Source organism: Coregonus clupeaformis, chromosome 31, assembly GCF_020615455.1.
Source record: "Coregonus clupeaformis isolate EN_2021a chromosome 31, ASM2061545v1, whole genome shotgun sequence".
Taxonomy (NCBI): domain Eukaryota; kingdom Metazoa; phylum Chordata; class Actinopteri; order Salmoniformes; family Salmonidae; genus Coregonus; species Coregonus clupeaformis.
In genome coordinates, this window is record NC_059222.1 from 40,439,210 (window position 1) to 40,449,209 (window position 10,000).

General features: G+C 44.4%; 1 protein-coding gene across 2 annotated transcripts in view; it reads right to left on the bottom strand.

The window, feature by feature from the left end:
• LOC121547728 (RNA binding protein fox-1 homolog 3-like) overlaps window positions 1-10,000 on the bottom strand; it is an 861,621-nt gene that overhangs the window by 227,109 nt on the left and 624,512 nt on the right. The window lies entirely within an intron of this gene.

The following is a 10,000-nucleotide window of genomic DNA, read 5'->3' on the forward strand; positions in this document are numbered from 1 at the left end:
TGGAAATTTGAATACACACAAATACCGTGACAATATCCTGAGGCCCATTGTGGTGCCATTCATTCGCCGCCATCACCTCATGGTTTCAGCATGATAATGCACAGCCCCATGTCGCAAGGATCTGCACACAATTCCTGGAAGCTGAAAATGTCCCAGTTCTTCCATGGCCTGCATAGTCACCAGACATGTCACCCATTGAGCATGTTTGGGATGCTCTGGATCGACTTGTACGACAGCGTGTTCCAGTTCCCGCCAATATCCAGCAACTTCGCACAGCCACTGAAGAGGAGTGGGACAACATTACACCAGGCCACAATAAACAGCCTGATGTACTCTATGCGAAGAAGCTGCATGATGCAACTGGTGGTCACACCAGATACTGACTGGTTTTTAGATCCACGCCCTGCATTTTTAAAAAAGGTATCTGTCACCAACAGATACATATCTGTATTCCCAGTCATGTGAAATCCATAGATTAGGGCCTAATAAATGTATTTCAATTGACTGATTTCCTTATATGAACTGTAAAAATCTTTGAAATTGTTCCATATTGCGTTTATATTTTTGTTCAGCGTATTTTATTCTGGTCCCAGTAAAGATGGGGAGAAACATACAGCCAAGGAGCATGCTGCTGTGTTCTGGAGCTGTCCCTGCTGATCCCTGCTGATCCCTGCTGATCCCTGCTGATCACAGCTGATCCCTGCAGATCCCTGATGAGTACTGGTGATCCCTACTGATCCCTACTGATCCCTGCTGATCACTGCTGATCCCTGCTGATCCCTGCTGATCCCTGCTGAGTACTGCTGATCACGCCTGATCACTGCTGAGTACTGCTAATCATAGCTGATCACTGCTGATCCCTGCTGATCACTGCTGATCCCTGCTGATCACTGCTGATCCCTGCTGATCCCTTCAGATCACTGCTGATCCCTGCTGATCCCTGCTGATCCCTGCTGATCACTGCTGATCACTGCTGATTTCCAATGACCAAGCAGGTACAATTCAATCAGTAATATTAAAGGCAGATATGAATATTCAACAGAACATGCTGCTATCTCTGGTTTGGATTTTGAAGCACTTCAATGTATCAGATTGAACTATGAATACACTCAAAACTACCTTTCAAACATTCTGGTAACCTTAACTGATGAATAAAATCAATTGCAGACAGTGCTCCCTTCTGCACACGTAATGCAATAAAACTGCAATAAGATAGACATTCTAAGAAGTCAGCATATCACTATGCATTCACTGCAGTGTTACATCTAACAAAGACTCACATGAGAAGGAAGAGAAATTATTGATTTCTTGAAAGAGAAAAATGGCTTTCGATAGATTTATAGTTTCACTTCTTAGTTATCTTTGTTCAATTACACCCCACAGAAACAAAGAGAGACAGCATCAAAAACGCTATTTCGTTATCAAAAACATTACACACTAGACACCTACTCTGAGAAAAAACAAATCTGGTTCAAAGAGAGCCAGTATCACCAGACAAAACAAGTCTAGAACATCTACAGAATTACAGACAAAGACGGAGAGAAAGAGAGAATTATCTGGAGACTGATTTCACAACATCCTACTCTGCAGTTTGAAACTACAGAAAAGTGGGAAGTGTTTAACTATGGGGTAAGCGTGGGCATAGATTCCCACCTCCCTTTCCTGGGAAGACAATGATGCTTGCACAAGCATTTTTATTGCACAGTATTGACTTAAGAGGAGTTGAAAACCAGCCTTCGCCACGAAAAATAGGAGAGAGAGATAGACAGAGAGGAAGAGAGAAAAAGAGAGACAGAGAGAGAGAGAAAGAAAGAAAGAAAGAAAGAAAGAAAGAAAGAAAGAAAGAAAGAAAGAAAGAAAGAAAGAAAGAAAGAAAGAAAGAAAGAAAGAAAGAAAGAAAGAAAGAAAGAAAGAAAGAAAGAAAGAGAAACAGTGAGAGGGAGAGGAAGACAGAGAGAGAGATAGAAAGACAGAGAGGAAGAGAAAGAGAGAGCGGGAGATAGATAGATAGATAGATAGATAGACAGATAGTCAGCGAGATAGACAGAGAGATAGACAGAAAGATAGAGAGATATACAGAGAGATAGACAGAGAGATAGATAGAGAGGTAGAGGGAGAGATATACAGAGATAGAGAGACAGACAGAGAGATAGACAGGTAGACAGAGAGACAGATAGTCAGCGAGATAGACAGAGAGATAGACAGAGAGATATACAGAGAGATAGACAGAGAGATAGATAGACAGAGAGATAGACAGACAGACAGACAGACAGATAGATAGACAGAGAGATAGACGATAAATGCGTTAGATAGGTGGTGTGGTGTCGTGTTTAGCTGTGAACCCTGGCGGTGCCGTTTAAAGGGATGAAGTAAGAGCAGTAACCTGATGAAGACTCTGAATGATGAAATCTTTCTGTGACTGAACTCAGCAAGCCAGTCAAGCTCAATGCAGACACTGCTTACTCACGTGCTCCTAGCACAAACACACTCACATCTGTAATTGTAATCGTCAAGGCGCAGGTCAGGGTGGAGAAAAGAGGGAGCCTGAAAAAAGGATTGTGTAAGAGACTGCAGTATTTTGTTCTCTCTTATGTTTCCTTTTTGAGCAGGAACAGTTCCTTCGTGTGGTGAGACTCTTTCATCTCACCTCATCAGAATAAGAGATGAAACAGAAAGCCGTTCTACAAACCCCACCCCAATTACATAATACTGATGTCATTCCTTTTCAGTGAAACTCACAAGAAAACAATGGATATCAAAAAAGGTCTGAGGAGGTATGGTATATGGCCATTATACCACGGCTAAGGGCTGTTCTCCGCGTTGCGTCGTGCCTAAGAACAGTCCTTAGCCGTGGTATACTGGAAATATACCACAAACCCCCAAGGTGCCTTATTGCTAATATAAACTGGTTATCAATGTAATTAGAGCAGTAAAACAAAACATCATACCCACAGTATATGGTCTTATACACCATGGCTTTCAGCCAATCAGAATTCAGGGCTCGAACCACAAAGTTTATAAATAAACGTATATCATCATAGGAAAATAATGAATAATTTTGATGAAATAGATGTATTCTTCCTAGATCAGAAACAAAATAGAAGGACTTTAAAGGAACAGAAAGAACTAAACAGAATAATAAATTCTCCACTCCGTCTGTGAGCAGATCTTCACCCTCACATCAATACAATGTTCCTTTATGTTTCAACATAATAAGGCAAAACACAGACAATGTTGTTAGCCCATTTACAACCTCTACTGTGAAACAGCCCTCATTTACACTTCTGTTATAAGACTACTGTTCAAGTGTTCATCTATAAATGCAAAGCTTTATGCACATGAATAAGAACTGCATTTCCATAGCACAGTATAACATCTTTCTCTCTCTCTCTCTCTCTCTCTCTCTCTCTCTCTCTCTCTCTCTCTCTCTCTCTCCCTCTCCCTCTCTCTCTCTGTCTCTCTCTCTCTCTCTCTCTCTCTCTCCATTTAGTCATGAAGAAAAACAATCCTTTTCACAAGAGGTGTTCAAGAAGACATTGATATCGGTTTAGAAAGGCGTTAGGACACACGGTGGAATTCATGCTGTTAGAAAAAAGGTATTGACAAAAAGGAGCATGAATAAATCCTATTTTCTATACACCATTTTGTAAAACATTGCTTTTTGTTCATCAAATGTTCTGTTTTGGACCTTGAATTTTCTACCCCAAACCTATTTCAATTTAAAACCCTACGATCAAAGACACTTAAAACCTACAAATTCATGTCAAAGACTAATTGCAATTTGATCAATGTAAATGTAACAATGAAAACAGGACCACATGCAGCAAAATGCACTCATACACTGGTATGTAAAGAGCAACAGAGAGTCTATGATGTAAACAGCAGATATTGCAGTGTCCATGTAACCGGTAATGAAATTGCGCGCGCGCGTGGACCCATAATGTCTGTCTCACAGGCTGTATGTGTGTGTGTCAGTGTGTGAGTTTGAGTGTGTGTGTGTGTGTGTGTGTGTGTTGAGCGGTCTGCTACACCAGATAGGTGGTCTCTGGGCTGGGCTGTAAAGGTGACACAAACACAGGAAAGCACACGCAAGCACGCACACAAACACACACACACACACAGACACATACACACACATATAAATAAACACAATTACCACAAACACACTTCTTCAAAAAACTAAACACGTGCTCTCTCTCTTTTGTACAAAACACACACACACACACTCACACACACACACACACACACACACACACACACACACACACACACACACACACACACACACACACACACACACACACACACACACACACACACACACACTCATTCAACCACACAAACAACTCCAGACAGACATAAAGGCTAAATGAGGCTGTTAAATAAGACAGCCAAGAGCCATTTAGTTCTGTTGTATAATTCAACGGACATCTGTCTGTGTTTGACTGCCCATTGAACACACACACGCACACACACACACACACACACACACACACACACACACACACACACACAAACACACACACACACACACACACACACACACACCACACACACTCTTTCAAAACACAGTGCCAGTTTGAGAGAGTGTATCGCAGACATAATCATTTCTCACAGACATAATCCTACATACTGTATGTCAATGACAATTATTATGATACAATCTGCTTGAAATAATGTAGGTGTTTAGTGTATAGTTATCCCTGATCGAATCAGTGTAAAGTAGAAAGTTCACTGAATTCTGGTGGAGGTAACACCGAGTCTGTGTAGAATACAATCCCATGGAAGCGATACAATTACTCTAAACAAAACAAATAGTAGAATAACAAGCTTACCATTCTATCACATGATCAACTAATACAGTTATCTAAAAGAAAAGTGAGAGAGAGAGAGAGAGAGAGAGAGAGAGAGAGAGAGAGAGAGAGAGAGAGAGAGAGAGAGAGAGAGAGAGAGAGAGAGAGGCAGTAGGGCAGGTGGAGGGAGGGAGAGGGGGATGAGAGGGGGAGGAAGGCAGTGCCATGCAGCATGTACCTCTAAGCAGAGAAAAGAGAGAAAAGAAACAGAGAGGAGAGGATAGAAGGACCGAGAAGAGGAGAGAAAGATGATGGGACAGTGGGGGGAAAATAGAAGAGAGAAGGAAGAGTGAGAGCAAGAAAGAATGAGAGAGAGAGAGAGAGAGAGAGAGAGAGAGAGAGAGAGAGAGAGAGAGAGAGAGAGAGAGAGAGAGAGAGAGAGAGAGAGAGAGAGAGAGAGAGAGAGAGAAAGAGGTATTAGAACCAGTGTTCTTACCTCAGGGAGGTAGACGAAGACAGGGGGACATTGCAGAGAGTGGGGCAGCATCCCAGCAGTGGAGAGCAGCACACAGCCAGAGTTAGCCATGGAGCACAGCACAGAGAGGTAGGACGACTTCCTCATAGAGAACGCTGAGATGTACCCTAACACCTCTACCTAGCACTTCTCCTTCTGTCTCTCTCTCTCTCTCTCTCTCTCTCTCTCTCTCTCTCTCTCTCTCTCTCTCTCTCTCTCTCTCTCTCTCTCTCTATCTCCCTCTCTCTAATCTCTACTGATGTCCTCCTTTTCTCCAATTCTGGTCCTGCAATGCTTTCTTTCTTCCTCCTAAATCACTTTATTTCTTGCTATAAAGGGACTGCTAGAGGAAGTTACAGGGGAATCACAAACAGGCGTGCGGACGAGCCTCGAACGGATAGAAGCACATGTGTGGTGGGGGCTGACGCTGGCCTCTCTTCTCCTCTCTTCTCTCTGTTCTCTCTGTTTACTTTGCGAGCGAGGGAGAAACCAATGCACTCGTGCAAGAGACCAGGGGGAGGGACCTGGGTCTGGGATGGGGGGGGTAGGAGGGGTAGGAAGACGGGAGGGGGATGGGTGAAACATTCCGCAACAGAAGGGGGAGGTCCTGGGATTGGAGTAGAGTGGTTAGAGAGAGCGAGAGAGAGAGAGAGAGAGAGAGAGAGAGAGAGAGAGAGAGAGGGGCGGATAGACAGGAGGGGGGGAGGGAGCGGGGAAGTCTCAGGGGTATTCTAACATCAAATGGCCCAGTGTGTGCATGGGTGTGTGTGAACAATGAGATGGGATCAGCTGATTCGTGCGGTTAACCCTTCATGGTGAGGTATGGGGACAGGACCGGGTGTGTCAGTAATAATGGACAGGCTGAATCTCCTTCCTGGACCTTTATTTACTCTATGCATTTATTCATTTTCTGTCCACAAATATTCTATTGATTTACTTTGTTTTATCCATTATTCATATTTCAAATCAATTTAGTTGTTTACACATGAGGAATTAAGTGATATTTTTATTTCCCAAATATTAAAAGCAGCAGTTCATAAAACATTACCTATTTATGCTTTGAGAATTAATCTTATTCTCTTATGAGTAAACAAACATTTATAGTAATTGCAATGTGGAATATTATGTTTTAGAAAATCAGAAAAGTGGCGCAGTGGCTTAGTTCAATTTACAGTCAAGCTGTTCTGAAGCTGCATTATAAAGCGTATCATTTCCCTAGAAAGAACACCGCTAAAAACAGAATACTAATGTAATAAACCTCATACACCGCTTCACTCTCTGGGGTTTACAGGATTTACAAGGAAACACACAGCACTATTTTCATCATGTTTCAGTATGTGTGTTACAACACTGTCTAAATGTTTCAGTCCAATAAGGAATGCTGGGGCTGGCTGGTGTGTTGAAGCACAGGAGCTCCTCAGAGAGAACGCAGAACTCACTAGCTCTGGAGTGGAGGGGGAAGATAGGGGAGGAGAGTGGAGGGGGAAGATAGGGGAGGAAGAGTGGAGGGGGAAAATAGGGGAGGAGAGTGGAGGGGGAAGATAGGGAGGAGAGTGGAGGGGGGAAGATGGGGGAGGAGAGTGGAGGGGGAAGATAGGGGAGGAGAGTGGAGGGGGAAGATAGGGGAGGAGAGTGGAGGAAGATGGGGGAGGAGAGTGGAGGGGGAAGATAGGGGAGGAGAGTGGAGGGGAAGATGGGGGAGGAGAGTGGAGGGGGAAGATGGGGGAGGAGAGTGGAGGGGGAAGATAGGGGAGGAGAGTGGAGGGGGAAGATGGGGAGGAGAGTGGAGGGGGAAGATGGGGCGGAAGAGGAGTGGAGGGGAAGACGAGGAGGAGGAGGGAGAGAAAGGGGGACGATGCAGGGAGGGGAGTGGAGGGGGAAGACGAGGAGGAGGAGGTAGAGAAAGGGGGAAGATGGGGCGGAAGAGGAGTGGAGGGGAAGACGAGGAGGAGGAGGAGGAGGAGGAGGAGGAGGTAGAAAGGGGGAAGATGGCGCGGAAGAGGAGTGGAGGGGAAGACGAGGAGGAGGAGGAGGAGGAGGAGGAGGGAGAGAAAGGGGGAAGATGGGGCGGAAGAGGAGTGGAGGGGAAGACGAGGAGGAGGAGGAGGAGGAGGAGGAGGGAGAGAAAGGGGGAAGATGGGGCAGAAGAGGAGTGGAGGGGAAGACGAGGAGGAGGAGGGAGAGAAAGGGGGAAGATGGGGTGGAAGAGGAGTGGAGGGGAAAGACGAGGAGGAGGAGGGAGAGAAACGGGGAAGATGGGGTGGAAGAGGAGTGGAGGGGAAAGACGAGGAGGAGGAGGGAGAGAAAGGGGGAAGATGAGGGGAGGTATATTGTCCAATACAATGATCTGTACTCTTAATTTTTTATAATATAGGGGTCGCGACCCCGACTTTGAACACCACTGTGATAGAGGAAGAACAGACTGATAGTCCAGACCCAGTCACCTAGTACAGTATAGAACAGACTGATAGTCCAGACCCAGTCACCTAGTACAGTATAGAACAGACTGATAGCCCAGACCCAGTCACCTAGTACAGTATAGAACAGACTGATAGTCCAGACCCAGTCACCTAGTACAGTATAGAACAGACTGATAGTCCAGACCCAGTCACCTAGTACAGTATAGAACAGACTGATAGTCCAGACCCAGTCACCTAGTACAGTATAGAACAGAATGATAGTCCAGACCCAGTCACCTAGTACAGTATAGAACAGACTGATAGCCCAGACCCAGTCACCTAGTACAGTATAGAACAGACTGATAGTCCAGACCCAGTCACCTAGTACAGTATAGAACAGACTGATAGTCCAGACCCAGTCACCTAGTACAGTATAGAACAGACTGATAGTCCAGACCCAGTCACCTAGTACAGTATAGAACAGACTGATAGTCCAGACCCAGTCACCTAGTACAGTATAGAACAGACTGATAGTCCAGACCCAGTCACCTAGTACATTATAGAACAGACTGATAGTCCAGACCCAGTCACCTAGTACAGTATAGAACAGATTGATAGTCCAGACCCAGTCACCTAGTACAGTATAGAACAGACTGATAGTCCAGACCCAGTCACCTAGTACAGTATAGAACAGACTGATAGTCCAGACCCAGTCACCTAGTACAGTATAGAACAGACTGATAGCCCAGACCCAGTCACCTAGTACAGTATAGAACAGACTGATAGCCCAGACCCAGTCACCTAGTACAGTATAGAACAGACTGGTAGTCCAGACCCAGTCACCTAGTACAGTATAGAACAGACTGATAGTCCAGACCCAGTCACCTAGTACAGTATAGAACAGACTGATAGCCCAGACCCAGTCACCTAGTACAGTATAGAACAGACTGATAGCCCAGACCCAGTCACCTAGTACATTATAGAACAGACTGATAGTCCAGACCCAGTCACCTAGTACAGTATAGAACAGACTGATAGCCCAGACCCAGTCACCTAGTACAGTATAGAACAGACTGATAGCCCAGACCCAGTCACCTAGTACAGTATAGAACAGACTGGTAGTCCAGACCCAGTCACCTAGTACAGTATAGAACAGACTGATAGTCCAGACCCAGTCACCTAGTACAGTATAGAACAGACTGATAGCCCAGACCCAGTCACCTAGTACAGTATAGAACAGACTGATAGCCCAGACCCAGTCACCTAGTACAGTATAGAACAGACTGATAGTCCAGACCCAGTCACCTAGTACAGTATAGAACAGACTGATAGCCCAGACCCAGTCACCTAGTACAGTATAGAACAGACTGATAGTCCAGACCCAGTCACCTACTATACTGTGAAAGCATTATTACATGCAGTTTTATCTCTCTTCATGTTGTACATTACAATGATGGTGCAGTCCAAGGGCGGACACAGACAGACATGGGTTGATTGAATGGCACTGTAATATCCAATCTAGCGTATACGTTTCATTATTTACCAATATTACTCTTGTGTTATCCCCTCCGCTTTCAAACACCCCAGGGGTAGTGAACGTGTGTGTGTGTGTATGTGTGTGTGTGTGTGTGTGTGTGTGTTAGTGTGTGTGTGTGTGCGTGTGTGTGTGATTTTTGCCCATCCCTGTTGTATAATGTATAATGAGTTTATACTGTATCTATCATACATATCAATCATGTTCTGCCGCTCTTCAAACCAACCAACCTGGTTAATGTACCAGCTTCTCTCTCGCTCTCAAAATCACCTCAGCCTACTTTTAAACGTACATCTTTTTAAATAGCAATCTTAGGAGAAGCGGGGCATTTATTTCTCACCTATAGTGTATGTATGTTAACACATGTAATATGTCATTTTATTTGTAGTAATGTGTTGGTGATTAGATGCAACGTAATCCCATGTTCTCGAGCATATCTCTGTGAAATGTAGACGTCAATAACAGAAAGCTTGTCCCATCATGAGATCTTCATATTAACCAAATATGCTAATTCCATAGTTGTTGTTGGGTCATTATCATATTTCCTATTGATCTCATTTGATTTATTGATTTTTTGATCTACTACCTGTCACATTGAGGAATCAAAGGTTTGGAGCCTTAACTTCAAAGCTGGTTTGAACTTATTTAAATATCTATTGTTTTATCCTCATGACAGACACTCTCCTGTTTCTTGACACAATGCAAATCATGAGAGAGAGGGAGAGAAGGGGAAGGAGGAGGGAGGAGAGAGAGGGGGAAG